Genomic DNA, 19217 nt, shown 5'->3' with positions numbered 1-19217 from the left:
CATTGATCATGCTATCCCACATATACCCATGACTGCTCCACAACAAGACACCTGTCAGGTGTACACCAGCCATATATGAGCCGTACAACAGACAGAGTGAGCTAATACATTGCAGAGCTATAGCCCACAGAGGGAGGACATCTGTGAACAGTTCCGGCACAGCACTTCATTCACACATAATCATCACAACACAGTGTTGACAGTGGAATTGTCCAGAGAATGCAGATAGGGCTCCCCTCAGTCTGTTATCGACGGACACTTACTGTTAGAGATCCTCAGCAACCCTCTTCCAGCACACACCGACAACATGGCTGTGGCTTAGCACATTCAATCCCTGGGACCTCCACGGTGCCCCTGCTTGACAGAGGCACAGCTCACTAGCCTCACACGTTGCCTTATGTGACTAACTTTACAGTGGCACAGTAGCCTACTGTACTGGGGATGCAGATGCCAAGCACACTCTGGCTGAGCTGTCATTCCCTAGGGCAACAAGCCTAGTATTGACCTCTACACCCATATGTTCAATTGTCGGATGCACAATATTTGTTGTGCTGTTCTACTGTTTGCAGGTCTTTATTGCCATAGCATTCCCTGTTCCTATGACCAACTTGTGTATCTGTGGAAGATGTTTGCATATGGCGATCCACTATATCACTTATGTCTCTGTAGTCATTTACTGTGTGCACTGGGCAGATTGCTGTGTTGTGGTTGGTTCCTGGACTGACACGCAAATACCAGATATGTGTGGCCAACTGCTAAACGGAGATATGGCCTAAGTGTGTGAGCATGCCCAGTTCAGCCTTTCCATGGCATGTTGTCTGACATATGCCTCATTTATCAAAGTGTGCGAGCATGCCCAGTGTGAGCTCTCCATATGTTGCACTCTGAAGTCCACCACATATTTGGGTGTGTGTGAACTTCAACAATATCTCACATTTATGGTTGTGTGTTGGGTGTCATGTTGTGTACTAACTGGCCAACTGCTTCGTGTCTGCCACAACAGGGATTATACTGTGCCTGCAGGGATTGCATGGGATACTTTGCAGACAGTTCTCAACATACTTTCATAATGACCTAACACTGTAGTACTGTATAGTGTACTGGTTCAGTACTTTCACTGTGGTGGACAGTATCCTGGGCTTTAGTCCTATGACTGCTTGACATCTTCATAGTGAGCACAACAGACTGTGTAGGAGCCAGTTGTGCACATATGACCATGTTGCATTATGTTCAGATATGGACTACCTACACCAGGCTCGTCCAACATTGGTAGTGTATTCCACAACATGGGTGGACATTGGCATACACTAGCGATGTTCCCTAGGCCATTTCTGATGCTAGTCACAGGGTGTGTTTGTCCTTCGACACACATTGTAACTGGAGTTTGCCATGACATATGTCATGGTTAGTATACTGTGCCTCCGTCTACCTCTGACATAACAGTGATACCCAGGGTTAGCCTATCATCTCCCATCCACTCATCAGGATTCCTCTTGAGGGGTGTCGATAAGTGACTCTCTGGCTGACCTGTACCGGGAGTTTACTGAAGAGTGGGGGTGCCTTCTGTGTTATGGATCATTCTGTACAACTTGTCCTATGTATGTCAGTGCTGGGGTTCAGGTCTCTCATGTGCATAGCTCACTGCCATTCAGATTGTACAAGGTGCAGCATGTTCATTGATTCCAGGTTGGACATGGCTTCATACATCAGGCACAGCTTGCCTGTAGCTGGGCAGTATGGCAGTGTGTGGGGCTGCAGTTTGTTTACTCAGGCAACACATGGCATCTGTTCATGCTCTTTGCTACTCCTGGTGGGGTACTGTTGTGGACTTTACAGTTGATGGAGGTGTCTGCTGAGGTATATCCCACAGGGGCTATTGTAGTCAATTGTGACGCTGATGGAGGATGACTGCAGAGCCACAGTGACATCCCCTTATCTACATCTGCCAACCTTCATGTTTGGGTGGGTATATGGTATATGTTTCTGCGAACACTGCAGCCACATGTTTGTCCAGTGCGGGATATCTATCACCTTTTGTACCCAGGTCTCTCATTACATGTTAGGTACGTCATGGGTTAACACCTGTGTGGTAATTTGTGGGCACTTACTGTATATCCACGGTGGTTGTCTATACACAGTTCTGCAATTAGCTTGCTGACATGGCTATGGCTCCAGTTGTCTGTTTGTAGGCGGCCCTTTTGTGGGTTGCTTGTGTCAGCTGGGGGTCGGATATGGTGGGCTGTTTGTACTCCTCTGCATACATGTTCAGTCACAGTCCTTCCATGTTGGCCTATACCTATGGGACATATATACAGAATGGGGGGGGGGGCAGGACCAGGCCTTGTGGGATGCCACTCATATTTGCTTTGTAGTCTGACATGGATGCGGCATGTCTGACCATGTCAGTTCTGTCCTTGGTCTGGTTTGCAACCCCTCTACTGACATAGGGGTATATATTTAAGCTGGTGAACATATCCATACTGAACTCGTACAGTATTGTCTAGAAGCATATGCACGGTCCAGCTACGCTGTGTGGACCACATTGCCCTCATCAATGACCTTAATGACTGCTTCAAATGGGTCAAACATGTTTAGGGGCAGGATCTGCAGTTACGACAGCCACACTGTGTAGGGTCCAGTATCAGTAGCTCCAGAATAGCCTTCTGTCTGCGGTACATACTGATCCTTTCCATAGCTGTGCAGACCAAGCTTGTCAGGATCCTGGGGTGGTAGTTTGCAGTATCCATTCAGGCAACACCTTTGTTGTGAAGGACCACTGTTGTTGTACACTGCTCTTTGGGTAAATATCCTGTGGTAAGGCTGACATTGGGCAGTAGTGTGATTTGGCATTCCATTATTCTTGGAGTCCATGTTGGCCTCAGCCCAGGATGCCATCACATACCTTTGCTGCTGTGTGTTTTGCTTTGCAGATGATGGCTGTTACCTCAGCATCTGCAATGTCAGGGGACCAGCAGTCTGCTGGGATAGATATTTTGCACTCTGGGGGGTGTTTGCACTGCACCTGTCAGGTTGTATGTTAGCAATATGTGTGTGTGTGTTTGGTATGTTGTTTGTAATATCTGTGTGATTCGGAGCATATCTGTGGATGCCCAACATGGTTCCTACCATCAGTTAGGTAAGCCTTGTGATTATACTTAGTGTCCTGTACAATTTGTATCTTCATAGGTTCATGGGTTCATACTAGGCTATCCACCCTAGGGCATTAGTAAGCCTAGCCAGAGTGTGTGTGTCTTTCGCCACCCCTTGCTATGTTTCTATTATGGCCATTTATGAATTTCTTTACTGTGCCTCTGTCTGGTCGTGACACAGTGAAGACCCTCAGTATACATGTACGATCATCCATCCACTTGGCAATATTCCTGTTGAGGGGTGTCAGTGAGGGGCTCTGCCTAACATAGATTGCGATCCTGTTTCTGGGTGTGGGGAGCCTCTGGGTTATGTATCTGTCCCTCCAGCACATCTTATTTCATTATGTGTTGAGGCTGACATCTGTCACTCTCACAGCTCCAATGGCTTTGATTTCCTGTGGTGGAGCATGTCCATTACTCCTGTGTTGGACATGGCCTTGTACAACAGACATACAATGCCTCTGTGTAGGCAGTCTGTGACTGCATTCAGCTGGGATGTCTACAGCCAGGCAGCATATGACATATATTTCACACCCTTTATCCTCTTGGTGGGGTAACTATGAGGTCTTCCGAACCGCTGCAGGTGTCACGTACGGTACATCCCATATGAGTCATTGTACTAGCTTATGGGTCTGATAAGGGAACAGTACAGCGGCACAGTGACCTCTGTTGATGTAGATGTGAATCCTTTCATGATACGGTGTCCAATATCGACAATCTTCCTAGCCACATTGGCATTGTGAGTGTCACATGACAGATTACTGTTGACTTGTGTCCCTAGGTCCCTGATTACTCCTTGCATACATAATGGTTTGCCACCTATGTGGTAATTTGTGTGTACCTTGTCTGGTATTTGGTGGGACATTCATACTGTCCAATGTCTTCAGGATGTCTGGGTGGAGTTCTTGTGTGTGAGAGTGTGGTCTGTCGCATAATACAGACTGTACAGCAGTTTGGACTACACTTAGGTGCACATGGGTGGTCTCCGCTGCTTTGTGCATTGTCAGTTACCTGGCCATATGGGTGTCTGTGCTGCATATGGATACTCCCCCTCCTTTGATGTTTTGGTCCAGGTGTTGGGGCCATAACACATGATATGTGGTATAACCTGGTAGTGCTGGTGTGCTATCACTAGGCTTGCAGCAGGCTTCTGTCACTGCACAGACATCGATGTTCTCCATAATGGGAAGTGCCTCAGGGCATGCATATTGCAGTTTACACATCTGGCATTGGTCAGCATTACCCTTATGTTTCTTACCACTTATGTTTTCTAGGGTGGTGGGTAGTCTTTTTGGCCTTGCCTACATACGGCTCTATGGAGGTGGCAAAGGCCTTATCCAGTATCCAGACGCACAGGGGTAACAGGTGCAAGCCATCCCTGGAACAGCAGCATGGCTTGTCATGCTTGACATCTCAAGCAGACAGACATTAGACCCTCTTGGACTGACAGCTGTAACTGTGCCAGCTGTTAAACATGATCATTCTGTGTTTGTACTGTGGCATCATTCTTGGTGAGGGTTGGATGCTGCACACAGCCAGTGTCATACCGGCCTGGGGTACATACTCAGAGAGATCATCCATGTCTCTTTTCATGTAGACCAGGGAGGTACATCTCAGGTCATTCACACCAGCATGGACATTGAGTGCATCATATTTCTGCTTGCTTTGGGGTGACCTGCGTACTTGTGTTATGTGGCATTTTGTGGCAGCCTACAGGCAGCTTACTCTACCCTTTCCCTTGTTCAGTCTGGTGAGTGGGACAGCAGTGTGTCTGCCTATACAGACACCTATTACAACTGTATCAGGCATGCTGTTTCTCCTTCTGGCCTGTGACTGTTTGGCACACCAGCTTTGTGTACTATTCATTGCATGTGCTATGTTTGTAGGTTGTGGTTGCTTGTGATCTGCTTTGGAGGCTTCTGTTGGTGTGGTGTGTTTGTAATTAGGGCCTCCGGGAATGTTTTTCTGTGTTTATGTGTTTGGTTTACAGTTGTGGTAGGTCTATGTGGGACTGGGTTTGTGGTGTATGTGGTTACCTTCTCCTCCTGACTAGTTTTGACAGTACTGAGTTGGGGGAGCTCAGCCTCTGGTTTGGATACATGGTTGCATCTATCACAAATATTTGTATTTATTAGGGGGAGTTGTGGTTGTCTGTGTACTTGGGACAGGTGTCACATTGCCTCTGGATTCACAGATTCTACTTGTTGTGGTGGACTTAGTGGATTGTATGTGTGGACATATGTTATTGCCATACTACTGGTCAGTGATTACTTCCCTTTTTATATTTGCTCTATCATGTGGTAGCTTCCTCATTCTCTTACATGGTTTGGTAATGGCTGGAGTCCAGCATGCCAGATGCCTGCGGGTATGGCATTGTGTGTTGTTGTTATTTGTGATTGCATACTCCAAGCATTCCTGGCTGTGTTCATGGAATGCCTGTATAACATGTTCTGCGGTGTGTCCCATATTCTGCACTTGCACAGGGCCTTTCGTGGATTCAACATCAGTTTGGAGGGCTGCAACCTATGCTTTACACATGTTTTTCACTGTGGTATTCTGGCCAGGGACTTGGGTCGGGATGTGTATATCCAGTGTGATTACTCTATGGTCTGGTCTTACCAGTGAAGGATACACTTCTCATCTTGCCATCCAGTACATATGTTGCTAATTATCACATCCAGTATGCTTACCCCTCTTGTGGGAGTGGTACATTGTTCCTGGTCATTTTTGTTTATGGATTCTGGGAACTTTTCTCCAACTGTGTTGGTGCTAGTATAATGCTCCCAGTGTATGTCTGGGTATTTTCACTCAAGCAATATAATGTTGTTCTGGGGGCTTGATATATTCATGTATTCCAACATAGGCCAGGTGCAGTTCCTGGTATTAGGACAGTAGTCTGCAGCAGGCTATATACTGGGAGGTGGTTTTAGCCATTGCTATTTGACCATGGCTAATCCATGCTGCTTCTTGTTGTGGTACCAACATGGGGGTGTGGTTATCCTTGACATTTATTGCTAGTCACCCTCCTTTTGTAGCTTGTTCCATGTTTTGCAGCTGTACAGCACAGTATGAGGTGTGACCTGGTAGTGTTAGGGTGCTGATGTGAGCCTTGACCCAGTTCTCTATTACAGGAATGATATCTACATTCTCCATACTGTGTGCATTTACACTGCACACATCTTGCTGTTTAGACTTCTGGCATTGGGTAGCATTACATCTAGGTTCCTATCCCTTGTGGTACCTATGAAGGTGGGTTTGTGTTTTGAGACTTACCTATTCAGGGCATGCTGTGGGTACTGACAGCCTTTGCCAGTATCCATGGGGCATGGAATGATAGGTGCACGCCACCCCTAGCAGGTGGTGCATCATGTCATGCTCTGCATGTCTTCCCAGCCTGAAACACATTGGCTCCCCTTTGACTAACTGCATTACTTCAGCCAGTTATTGCACTTGATCATCCCATCGTCATTTTGTGGCTTCATGCTTGGTGAGGGTGGATGTTAGTCAGGATGCTCAGGTGTGCATATAGTACATGGTGTTACATTACTTAACACATAGCATTCATGCATCAGGTGGTGCTGCAGGGCTGCCTCTGTCGGATGCACATATTACACTTCCCTGTACATGTTTGTGAGCAGGTCATGTCATTTTAGGCATCCATGTTATTATTTGAGAGAGTCAGAGGGGGTTTCATTCCCAGGGTTCCTACTCTTTGCCAAGGCCAGGGCATACTGGGCACACCTCCTTCTGCCTACTGGGGCAGGCTCAGGTTGTTCCTCCTCTGAGTCACGCTCTGCCTGTGATGGCCTTGGCAATGGTGGGGGGCTGTTTGGCCCAGCCCTATGCTGGTCCTGCTGCAGCTGTTTTCGCATGATCATATTATGTAGCATAGCACATACCATGACAATGTGGGTACATGTAGTTGGTGTGTACTGCAAGGCTCCACCAGATCTGTCCAGACACTGGAACCATGACTTGAGCAGCCCAAACACACGCTCTATTACATTACGTGTTTGTGCATGTGCCTCATTATGGCGTTCGTGTTCAGGTGTGTGTGCGTTTCTGATGGGTGTCATCAGCCACGGCTCCAGTGCATAACCTGCATCCCCCACTAGGTGTCCATGTGGGATGTCCCCATTGGCAAATGTCTGGTAAAGCTGCTTCAAATGCCAGATGCGGGAATCATGGTAACTCCCAGGGCAGCCAGCACACACATTCATTATTATGCCCTGGGCATCACACACGACCTGGCAGTTGATTGAGGGGAAGCCCTTGCGGTTAATGTAGGCCCTACCCCACTCACCGGCTGGTGCTTTGATGCGTATGTGCGTGCAGTCTATTGCACCCACTACCTCAGGGTATTCCGCTATTTGCTGGAAGAGACGCATATTGCTGGCCAATACCTCATGGGCATTGGGGAAATATACATGATCACCAACATGTGCTGACATGGCATCCAGGAACTGGTGCAGTACCCTGGAGGCTGATGCCTGTGATATCCCCATCATATCTCCAGTTGGTCTCTGGAAGGTACCTGTTACTAGTATTCTTAGGCCAACACATACCTTGGTTTCCACTGGGATGGGTTCCCCTCTGTTGGTTCTGTGTGTGAGGCGTGGCCTGCACAGCTCAACAATTTGCTGCAGGAGCTCTCTGTCCACGCTATAGCGCTCTACTATCTCCAGCTCATGTAACCCGTGGTAGGTGACCCTGGGCCTGTACACTCTTCTCCGTCTCCTCACTGTGGGTTGTCTGGCACCATCTGCATTGTCACCACCCTCAGCAAGTCGCCTATGTCTCATTATGACAGCTATTGCAGCCCCTAACATTTCTGCTCTGAGTGAAGCTTTTTCAGTTTTCACTTCTATTAGCTTACTCCTGTCTTGCAGTGTCTCTTAAGAGAAACATCCTGCACTACTGTTTGCAGAGTTTTAAGTGCTGGGCTGGGCTACTATTCTGCCTGTGTAATTGCCTGCTTCTAATTGTTTTCACCTGCTAGCTTCAGCAGTTATCCCTGCTAGCTTCCTACTAATTCTGTTGCTTCCTTTTTCCTTTCTGTTTCCTCAGGGGGGAGCAACGTGCATACTAGCAGAAACACGCTCACAGTGGCTTACACGTGCGCACATGTTCTTACACGGTTCAGAATCTACTTATTCGGGTTAAAACATGCGCACACCCGCGCAAACACTGTTACACTTCTGCCAACAGCCTCCAACATGCTCAGCCTGCCCTACATGCATGCACACCACCGCAAACAGTGTTAAACATCTCCCAACATGTTCCCACATGCTCAGTCTGCCTTACACGCGCGCACACTGCCCTACTCACGCTTCATGGTGCACTGCGTGCATGCGCCCAGCAAGAAACTTTGGTGTAAGTAACAGTGTACACCTTCCATTTCTTGACTTTCCCTGACTTATCTTGTGGCACACCTCTTTCCATGATCTGTGTCTGTCATCTGTCATGTTACACTGACCTCCAATGAACTGCATTTCTTTCTACCATTCACCCCGTGATGTCACCTATCTCCTACTCTATTCCTCCCCCTTATGTATCTCTTACACTACTCAGACTGTGCTCATTTGCTATGTGACTGTGAGATTCAGTATCCTAACCCTCATTTACATGAGATTGCCTACTAATGCTTAGTTACATGTCTTAGACTCAGCTTCCCCCCTTAGCAACCACTACATGGTGGCCATGTTGTTTTTGATCTGCTGGTCCCTGCATTGTCATTCCATGTATTGCATGAAACCCACATTTGTGGGTTTATAACCTTCATTTTTATGTTTTATACAGCGCAGCCCATTTGCGCGGGGCTGCGCTGGGTTTAAACATCGGCGATTGCCGAAAAAAAAATTATATTTTTATTATTTTTGCATCGGGTTACCTTGCCAATGGCCACATATTTGGCCATTGGCATGCTGCCTGAGACATATGCACCCTTTATTTGGAGCTGACATGGCTCCGTTGTGGAATTTGCAGAAACGTACTCAGTTGTCAACTGAGTACATTTCTGCAGCTAAAACGTCTCTTACACGGCCTGGTTTCTGCTTCGTGGATCACTAATATACCTCATTTGCATACCTTTCAGCTGCAAGTGAGGTATTTAGCATGTCCACGCCCAGTCCATGTAAGAGGCGTTTTAGCTGGTCTCTTACACGGAGTTTAGGGCTGTTCCTGGATCACGAGGCTTGCATGGAGTGTTACATGTCTCTTACACTCCGTGCAAGCCTTCCTGAATCCTGCCCATAGTGTTTGGTGGTAAGAGGAGAGGGTTGTCTGTGTACATGAGGCAGTTGCTACATTGCCTCAGGATGCCGAAGTTGAGCTCAGCATATTAAGTACTGAAGCCTTTTACAGGAAAAATGTCACTCAAAGTGTCTGAGTGTGTAGAGAGCAGTGCCAAACACTTGAGGGGAAACTAATACGTAGACCCTGAAAATTTAAGGATGAAGTATTTAGGCAGATATTCTAAAGTTAGGAAGAAATCAAGCAGTACTTACTGAAAATAAAGAATTAGCTTGTCAAGAATGATGAAAAGAGGGGAGTCACATGAATGGCTACTGCCTGGCTACTACTAATGCAGGTTGCAGCACAGCTTCACTCTGTTGGGATACAATGCTCCTTTGCTTCTTCTCTCACCAGAAGCAAAATGTTACCACCAATCCCTGGAAGAGAAGCAGGCCACGGCCTGTTTGGTGAGCCACAGTCTTGTTCCAGATGTTGCAAGGGTCTGCAGGCTTGTACCCTTTTTATGGTAGCTGACTCAAATAGCAACCAGACCAATCAGGTACATTAAGTACAGACACTCACTCTCCAAGTCAGGAATCAATGCACTTTGCTCCTACTCTCACCAGGATCAGAATATAAACACAGATTTCAAGATGTCACCTATAAAGCAGTTATTAAGCTTTCTGGTGATCAGCAGTCTCCAGAAAATAATGTAACTGCACGCCTTCTCTCACTAGGAGAAAACAGAAGCACTAATCTCAAGATAACTACTGAGAGACAGAATGTGGGCTCTCCAATAACTAGTGGTCTTGCAATAGATGCTTAAAGGTAAGATAAAAAATGGTTTATCCTAAACACTGCAGTGTGCACTAGAGGAGTTAGATGTGAAAGTAGGTAACTTAAGTTTTGCATGTCTAAAAAGTTAAGTTTTAGTGGAGAATCACTATTTTTTAAAACAACAAGATAGCTTGAAAGGGGGCGGTCACTTTTTTATTCTGGTACTATGCAATACAGTAGGATGGCCAATAAATTTAAATAGTTGAAGGGGAGTGATTTCCCAAAATGATAATTTTGTGCTTACTCAAACTAACCAGTAAAAGCAGAGAGGAAATGAGATATATTGTCAAATTAACATAAGGGGCAGGCAACTAGAAAGACAGTGGTGTTTAAGAAAACAACAGTAACCAGCTGGGAGGGACACAACAGTAACCGGGTAGGAGGGTGGGAAAAATTTTTGTCTGACTCACAAGAGACAGAGCTGTGGTATCTTTTCAAGTTTTAATATGCAGTTAAAAGCTGACTACAAGTAAAACACAGTGTAAAGAAAACATATTACAGTATACAAAATAGAAAAAGGCAATAAAGCAATACAAAATACAACAAATAAAAACCCAACCTTTCCCTCACAGCAAACTGCAGCAGAGTCTGGGTGAGCCTTTCCAGTAAAGCTCTGAAATGTTTTGTTTTACCCCTTAAACAGAAGGTTTAGTTCCTAGCTCCACCCCTTCAGTTCACAGATGATAAACCTTAACTGACCTCTTCGAACGTATGTGTGACTCTTTAACTGACCTGTTCTAATTTCTGTCTGACTCACAAGAGAAAGAGCTCCGGTATATTTTCAAGTTCTAATATGCAGTTAAAACCAGAATACAAGTAAAACACAGTGTAAAGAAAACAAATCACAGTATACAAAATAGAAAAAGGCAATAAAGCAATACAAAATATGCCAAATAAAAAGCAAACCAACCTTTCCCTTTCAGCAAACTGCAGCAGAGTCTGGGTGAGCCTTTCAAGGACAATCACAAGGCCATCTTCCCATATGTCTGCAATCTCAGATTCAAGAAACCAACCCAGCCTGTAATCATGGCCAATCAGATCACATACACACACAGCATAGCTACAGGCAACCTGCTGCAGATAGAGTTAGGGCAAACATCACCCCCTGACTCAGCATCACTATAGGTGGATATGTACTGCACCCACATATATCATCCCTGTCTGCATCCTACATGAACTCAGACATGTGCTCCCAGCTGCATTACACACTGTAGTCACACCAAGCTGCAGCACCATCCACATACCATCCGCATGGAAGACGGCTAATGTCATCCATGTAGACAGACCTGAATGAGGAATGACGGATTTTGCAATCAAATTGCCCTCACTGCAGGCAATATGACTTATCAGGGCCAGGAGTGCAATGCGAGCAGATAGTGTGCTGATAGATTACAGGGGTATTGTGTGGTTGTGAGTGGTGGCTACTGGTATGGTTGTGTGTGTTGGCTACTGGTATTCAAGGTACATGTGCAGATATTGGACATACTGTTGCCAAATGTATAGGGTCCTGCGATGTGTTTCCCTGTTAGTGTCTACCAGGTGCAATGTCACATCACCGGCGGGAAATCTTTTCACCAGCAGAATGCAACCTGATAATGGAAGTCATAATACAGAACCACACAGTACTGTTTGGCTAAAGCCAGCAACATCTGCGGGAGTAGACCATCCTGTGGGATACCCTGTCCACAGTGTAAATGAGGTGGGCCTGCATGCACGTACATATGAGCAGGTGCAACATCATGCCACCAACCTCATACACCATGCCTGGTAAAGGGCTGTTGCCGTGGCCAGGGACCCCACAACCACAGGTGGGGGCCCAGCCATGCAGCCCCCACTGACACCAAATGAGGAGCTCCTTGCCAAGCTTGGGCCACCCATCACAGTACAACACCTGGGTACAAAGCCCCACTTGCTGGAAGTGGGTGGCACCCACACAATGGACAAGGATTGTGCAGGTAAGGTCCCAGTGGGGATTAGCAGACTACAGTATGAGACATACTTGTATCTGTGCAGTATCTACATGCATGTGCCAGGTCAGATTGCAGTTGGTGATGGGATTTTCTAATGCACAGAAGTGCAAATCTATGGTGAAGGACAGCAAATTGTGTAGTATTGGGTGTTGTACTATAAATGTGCAGACATGCTGCAGCCATCCTTTACTAAGGGCACATGTTAGCCTGCTGACAATACCTCTCTCCCACAACAACATAGGTCACTCTGGTCTGCATATGGGACAGCAGCCTAAAGGTGGTGTATATAGCATTATTCAGTTGTGCTTTGGCAATACACCAGGCATGTGGAGGGCATGCAAGTTACCATGCACACAAGTATGACTAATAGCCATATTGCTTTATGTGCATGTTCACTTGTGGTGGGGTTAATTGTATTGAATTACAGTGATCCCCCCAGGGGCCTATCTGAAGAGAATGTAACATTCCTGTAACATACCGCACAACTTGTCAGTGCAATACATCTGGACAGACACCAGCAAAATGTGTGGGACAAACTGACTAAGGTACTACATGTGTGAAACATTATTGCTATACAGTAGATATAAAATGTATACGCACACCTTTTAAGATGCCATTTGTTTCTGATATATACTGATTGAGACCACAATATATCAGTCCACACCTTTCCCAACCTTTGATGTGACCCATGACATGAACAATTCACTTGTAAAACCAAGCATCTGGACTCATGTATTGCACCTAGAAGCCTGGATAAGTGTGAGGGTAGCAGACATTGTATCAGTATGCTGTTTCAGTCAAGTATGATACCTGATGCTGCCATATGTGTCAGTACACTCACTGTGGCCTATTTGGCAACAATATCACATACATGGGCATTGTTAAGGCAGACAGAGTACTAATAAGTTCCAAACATCTGGATGTTCTATACACATTTGTGCAGAGGACTGGTATGGCCTGTACAATGGTTTCACATGCTGCATGTGAGGCAGATGCCATTACCACACTATATAAAGTAATGGCATCAGGAGGTGGTCACCTACCATGCATGGTACACACATTAAAATGGTATCAGCCACACAAGATATTATCCACACACACACACACACACACACACACACACACACACACACACACACACACACACACACACACACACACACTGGAATTAGAACTCTTACCTATTTATTTCTACCATAGTGTTACAAAAGTGTCAGACACACCACAGAGTTTACACAATTTCACTTTATCCAAAGGTACTTGTAAGGTGAAAGACATCAACAGGACTACTAAATTAGGATGAGTATGGTGGTACACAACACAAAATGGTTTAACCTTCACAGTACATGATTCTCACACAAACACACACATACAATTGCCAGTATTGAAATTAGAACTCCTGCCTATCTAGTTATTTGGATTAAGGCATTACACAGTTAGCAGAAGCACCACACAGCTTACACAATTTCACCTTGTCCACATAAAATACATATATTATATTATATTATATTATATTATATTATATTATATTATATTATATTATATTTTATATGTTCATATATTTTATGCTAGAAAAGTTTTTGTTTGGAACTGAGTTTAATGTTATTTTAATATTAATGAGGGAATGATGATGTCATAATTGCTTTGGATATTTAAAGTCTGTAGTATGTTCTAGGTATTTGTCTGAAGAAGTTCATGTATTTTATGTGGACAAAAGTGCGAACATAAATCCTGTTTTGGTGAATTATTTGCTGCCTTTGGTGGTTTTTATCAGTTTGTCATGTTTGTTGTGCTTTGGTTTACAATTTCACTTTGTCCAAAGGTATTTCTAAGGTAAATGACAAAACAACAGCACTAGTAAAGTAGGGCGGGGGAAGTGTAAAGGGTGGTACACAAATTAAAATGATATAAGCCACACAGTATCTGATTCACACACACACACACACACACACACACACACACACACACACACACACACACACACACACACACACCCATGCACACACACGCACACACACACACTCACACACATACCACAGACTTACCAGTATTGAGATTAGAACTCCTGCCTATGTAGTTATTTGTATTATGGTATTACACAGTTAACAGATGCACCACAGGCTTATATTATTTCACTTTGTTCAAAGGTACTTCTAAGGTGAATGACAACAACAGCAGTAGTAAATTAGTTTAGGGGAAGTGTAAAGGGTGGTACATAAGTCAAAAATGGTATAACCCACACAGTACATGATTCTCTCACACACATATAGTTGCCATTATTGAGATTAGAACCTTTGCCTATCCAGTTATTTGTATTATAGTGTTACACAGTTACTGTGCACACTACAGAGCTTACTGGACTTACAACTGACCAAAGGTGCTGATAACTGCACAGCTGAGGTAAAGTATTACACTTGCCAGGAAGTCTGCCTTCAGTTTCTCCCTTACATCTTGCTAGTTCTGTCTTGCACTCCAAATAGCATTACAGCTTTGCACTTCAACAGGTTATTATAGCAATAAGTGTATCACACCTGGGAGCTATCAGCAGTACTCATGCATAATGGAATTACTCTCAGTACTTATTAGTTATGACCACCTCTCCAGGCATGATTGAAGTACGGTTTTCTGTGCTTTCACTCATTAACCTGGTGCACTTGTTCATTCTGAGGCACTGTTGCAACTGTCTCATATACACAGACAACCCTCTCCTCTATAATCCAAACACTCAGACCAGTGAGAGTTACCCCTATATCACCAAATGTGGAAATATACACTCTCCAGAAAAGACGGGACTAGCTGGTCAAGAGGATAAAATAAACACCTGCATCACACCATGTGGAACACATAGCATGCCACAACACCCACTATGACAGCCCTGGCATACACTGAAAAGCCACATGCCCGCCTTCACAGCGGCACTCATTGGATATTTACACAAACAGCACAGACCAGCAAGACAGACACCCACTCAGACACCATGACATAGCACATGCCAAAGGACACATATGTCACCTACACAGTGTGCCTCAACCTATGCTCCTAAGGCTAAGCACCTTGCACAATACAGTGATCATGGGTGACTCAGTACTGCGGCACACAGATGTCTCACTCACTAAGTTGATTATGGAGGAGGTGACAGGCAACTGTCTATCACATACCAGCATCCAACACATGACACACCCAGTCAAGCTACTCCACAACAACTACAAGTATAACTCTGTCATCATCCATGTGGGTGTGAATGACCTGTGACACACCACCTTGGACTACATGACAAGAGACATGGTGTATTATGAGGTCCAAGCAGATGTGACAGTAGCCCTGAGCTGTATACTGCTGTCACCCAGAATGATGCTGCAGTACTATCAATAGATAATTGACTGCAACATTGGCATGCATGTTGTGTGTCATTCTGAGGGGATCCAGTATCTCTCTGCTTGGGATAACATGACTGACAGACCTCAATGCCTTGCCAGATATGTCCTAAATCTGTCAGCCCTGGGTTTCCAGGTACAGGGTTAGTGTCTTGCAACCCCTATAGTGCCTTATTAGGCAGTGTTCCAAATCAAATTAACACTGTAACAGCTAGACATGTATGCAATCTGAGGGTCATGCTGCTCAACATTAGACATCTAACTGTCAAGATGCAGTCACTCAAAGCACTACTCAGAGTGGAGGACATTGACATTTGTGCTGTAACAGAGAAGTGGTTCACAGCAGCAGACAGCAGCCCTGCATTAACAGGCTAAGATGCATTCTACAGCTGTCAGCCCGGAAATATAGACCACACCTCCCCACAGATGGTGTTGTCTCCATATTCACAATGGATATCCACACCTACAGACTAGTGTCATAACATAATGCATTAGAGGAACTTCCGGTACAACTGACTTTGGATAATAGTGCAATCCACACCATTACCTGCTATCAGTCCCATCTATGTCCCTAGACTGTCAATGCACATTTCTCAACACCCTGGCATCTATGAAGGTCCAACCAGCACTGACACAGTAGGAGACTTCAACTTCCCCTCCATTACCTGGGGAAAGTAGTGAAGCACCAGTACACTTGTCTAACACTTCCTGGAATTCATCAGTTCCAATGCCCTGGACCAGCTCATACTGACCCCCAGTAGAGAATGCAACAACATTGACCTATGTTGATTACTTACATATGGGAATGCTGCTCGACCACAGTTGTCAACCCCTACCTGGTCAGATCCAAACATGATGTAATCAACATGGAGCTCAACATCTCACCCACACACCCCACAAAGGTAACCACCTTGCAAAACCTCTCCAAAGCTGACTTTGCAGTCATAAAAACAGAGGTGGATAACTTCACTGCACCCATGCCAATGGGAAATAGCTGCATGACTGTCGAATCATACACATATGCACTGCACAATCATGTACATGGATGCATGGTACAAGCCATAGCCAACAGAACCCAGGCACTGTCCTTCAAGCACTGGAAGCTGATGTGATGGTCCCCTGCCATTACTAAAGTGTACAACAGAAGGAGGGCACTGTTGCAGAAAAAGGTGGTGTACTAAGTAAACATTGGTCTGAAACACTAAAGAACCACAATCTTGCCACACAGATCTCCAGTAAAAGCTGTCCCTCCTCAACACACATACACAATGATGTCACCAACGAGACAAGGTTCACATGAAGTAAAAAATAAATCTTTAATTTCTCCAGCACATGATAAATACCAAAGTTAAACAGTCAGATTTAGTGCTTTCATCTTCTTACGGAAGACTTCATCAGAATAATAAGACCCTTCACTGCACCACTTTATAATACAATACTTAACTCCCAATTGGTTAAACAATTAATTAAATAATTTATGCAAATTATGTCAAGAAACTGATATTTAAAAGAACAGCTGTCATTGTTTATATTATAGTTGTTAGACAAGTGCATACTACATAAATCAAATATTATGTTTTATAATGAAAAACTTATAAAATCCTAAAGATAGATGTGTATATACATATAAATATAAAACACATATTAAGACATAAAAAACTGCTCATATAGAAATTCTCAAAGAACCCTCCATTAAAAACACATTGAAAACACATTGCATGAAGGAAAACCCTATAAAGGTTATTTAAATAACTATAATTAAATGATGTATAATCAGTATAAATGTACATAAATATACATGTGTGGTTACAGGACAATTAATTTATGTTTTGATTTTTAGTTTTTGACCCTTTTAGGCTTAGACACCTTCAATTTTAATGCAGGGAGAAGTGATATGTGGTCATTCATACCAAGTGGGGTACAGACACCTAACCTCAGCTGCCATATCATCTCCCTGTACTCCAACCTATTCTCACAGTCCCCACCTCTATCACTAGGAACCACCTTTTCCAGGACCCAAAACTTAAAATATGCTTGAGTGCAAACCATAACATGTCGAAACAGGGCATTAGTTTCTCTCTTTCTATTAATTTCATAATTATAACTAATAAAAATAATAATAATCAATGCCCTGTTTCAACATTTTATGGTTTGCACTCAAGCAGATTTTAAGTTTTGGGTCCTGGAAAAGGTGGTTCCTAGCAATAGAGGTGGGGATTGGGAGAATAGGTTAGAGTACAGGGAGATGATATGGCAGCAGAGGTTAGATGCCTGTACCTCACCTGGTATGAATGACCACATATCACTTCTCCCTGCATTAAAATTGAAGCCTAACTAAGCCTAAAAGGGTCAAAAACTAAAAATCAAGACATAAATTAATTGTCCTGTAACTACACACATGTATATTTATATACATTTATACCTATTTTTTACATCATTTAATTATTGTTATTTAAATAACCTTTATAGGGTTTTCCTTCATGCAATGTGTTTTCAATGTGTTTTTAATGGAGGGTTCTTTGAGAATTTCTGTATGAGCAGTTTTTTATGTCTTAATATGTGTTTTATATTTATATGTATATACACACCTACCATTAGGAGTTTATGTTTTTCATTACAAAACATAATATTTGACTTATGTAGTATGCAGTTGTCTAACAACTATAATATGAACACTGACATAGCTGTTCTTTTAAATATCAATTTCTTGACATCATTTGCATAAATTATTTAATTAATTGTTTAACCAATTGGGAGTTAAGTATTGTATAATAAAGTGGTGCAGTGAAGGGTCTTGTTATTCTGATGGTCTTCTGTAAGAAGATGAAAGTGCTTAATCTGGCTGTGTAACTTTGGTATTTATCGTGTGCTGAAGAAATTAAAGATTTATTATTTTTTTACTTCATGTGAGCCTTAGTTCCTTGATGACATCATCATGTATGTGGGTTGAGGAGGGACATCCTTTATTGCAGCTCTGTGTGGCAAAATTGTAGAAAAAGGTGGTGTCTCAAGACTGGTGATCTCCCTTATTAGCCTCAAACACAACTTGGGATCCTTCATGGAATCACCTACAGGCAGCTATGAAGGCAAACTTGCAGCAGACACTGACAACAATCACAAAAGCCTTTGATAGTTATATCAACAGCAACCACAGTAATAACCACAAGTGCTGTGAGTTACTGCACAATGCTAAATCCTGTCCTGAGACAACAGATATTGGCCACAGTCTTGCAAACACATTCAGTGCCAGCTTTACCCCTCACTCCCCCCCAGGGGGCAATCACAATGGCAGATGAATGTCAGGAACCCGGCATTACTGCAGGCCAGGTTAGATCAGCATTGTCCATAGGCAAGAATACAGCTTCCATGGGACCCCAACATATCCATGGCTGTGTTCTACATGACATACAAAGAGACCTGGCTCCAAATCTGTGTGCCCTGGTCAGTCATAGCCTAACTTCAGGCTTTGTCCCTTCCAAAATTGCACACTGTTACAGTCATCCCTCTCCATAAAGGTGTAGCATATACAGACCTTGGGGATTATTGGCCCTTAGCCTGATGAGTCTACTATGTACGGGTATGGACCGCCTCATCAGGGACCTGATTGACCAGAATATGGGTGATCTCCTAACTCTGGACCCCACACAGTTTGG

At 44.0% G+C, this 19217-nt stretch overlaps 1 long non-coding RNA gene across 1 annotated transcript; it reads right to left on the bottom strand.

The window, feature by feature from the left end:
- Window positions 1-10649: 10649 nt before the first annotated feature.
- Window positions 10650-11095, bottom strand: LOC122801638. The gene is made up of 2 exons (XR_006364772.1): window positions 11027-11095; window positions 10650-10679 (listed from the first exon to the last, which is right to left on the bottom strand). It is a non-coding gene; the product is annotated as an uncharacterized LOC122801638 (long non-coding RNA).
- Window positions 11096-19217: the final 8122 nt, after the last annotated feature.

This window comes from Protopterus annectens, chromosome 1.part0 (genome assembly GCF_019279795.1).
Source record: "Protopterus annectens isolate FY-2018-M chromosome 1.part0, PAN1.0, whole genome shotgun sequence".
Taxonomy (NCBI): domain Eukaryota; kingdom Metazoa; phylum Chordata; order Ceratodontiformes; family Protopteridae; genus Protopterus; species Protopterus annectens.
Note: the sequence above shows the minus strand (reverse complement) of the source record. Positions and strands in the feature narration are given on the sequence as shown.